Below are 1,346 nucleotides of genomic sequence, written 5' to 3'. Positions count from 1 at the left end.
TAGAGACAAGGTCTCACTATGTTGCCCAGGCTGGTCTCCAACTCCTGGGCTTAAGTGATCCTCCCATCTCGGCCTCTCAAAGTGCTGGTATCACAGGCTTGAGCTACCACACTAGGCTCTTGGCTCTTTTTCCTGTCTCACACCACCAACTCATTTCCTCTCCACTGCTTCCCCCTCTCTGCCAGCCTCTCCCTTCAGCCTCCCCACCCCTCACTGCCTTCCTCTGTGGAGTGACCCCAGGCCCTCAGTGGGGCCAAGGAGAGACTCCTTTCCAACCCCAACTTCTCCCAAGGTGCCGGGCAATCTCAGACCCCCTTCCCTCTCCACTCCAAGACCGGAGCCTTTCCCAGGACCCAGAGGGCACCAGGAATGTGGGGCAGAGAGCGGGGAGGCAGCCTAAGGCCAGGAAACGAGGACCCTGGACCCTCGCCTCCCCCGAGACTTGTCTCCTTCCAGCCTCTGGTGCAGACCTCATGCCACCCCTTACTCCCTGTCCCTCCTGGGGCCTCAGTTTCTCCTCTACAAAATGGGCAGACTCCCCTCTGTCCCACTTAGAGTCCCAGGGGAGTGCACGCTCACAAATGTTCCTTGTATGATGAATGTGCAGGAATCAGTAGTTTGTATTAACAGGAGATGAGAGCTGGGAGCTGGGACTGGGCTCTGAGCCTGTCCCCCACCCCCAGTCACGTACAGATGTTCCCCATATTTAGGACAAAGGAACAGACTGGAAGTAGAGACAGCAGAGAATGTGTGTGATTCACTGGCGACTGTGGCGATGAGACCATGTGAGGCTATCGGTTAGTGTGCAATTGTGAGATGATGGTGTGTGTGACCCTGTGTGCACCTGCGTGACTGTGGGAGGTGGGATTGCAGGGTGTGACAAGTCACTGTGGCATGTGCATAGCTGTGGGCTAGTGAGGTTGTGTGTGTGACACGTATGTATGTGACGTGTGAATGTGGGTGAGAATAAGGGAGAGTTGTGAGTCTGTCTGTATGACCATGTCACTCAGTGTGACTCTGGGGGTGAGGGTGACCGTGTGAGAGTGTGTGCCTCATGACAGTTGGGTAATGTGTGTTGTTGGAATGTGACTTGAGGACTCTGTGGGTGACTGTGAAGTGTGACAGTGTTAATGGGTATGGTTGCATGACATTGTGTGTGACTTTCAGCTTGTGTCATAAAAAGATTGTATGATATAGACATAAAGAAAAAGAAAAGGGTTGGGCATAGTGACTCATGCCTGTGATTCTAGCACTTTGGGAGGCCGAGGCAGGCAGATCACCTGAAGTCAGGAATTTGAGACCAGCCTGGCCAGCATGGTGAAACCCCATCTCTACTAAAAATACAA

Source organism: Colobus angolensis, unplaced genomic scaffold (assembly GCF_000951035.1).
Source record: "Colobus angolensis palliatus isolate OR3802 unplaced genomic scaffold, Cang.pa_1.0 Scaffold60, whole genome shotgun sequence".
In the NCBI taxonomy this organism is placed as follows: domain Eukaryota; kingdom Metazoa; phylum Chordata; class Mammalia; order Primates; family Cercopithecidae; genus Colobus; species Colobus angolensis.
Note: the sequence above shows the minus strand (reverse complement) of the source record.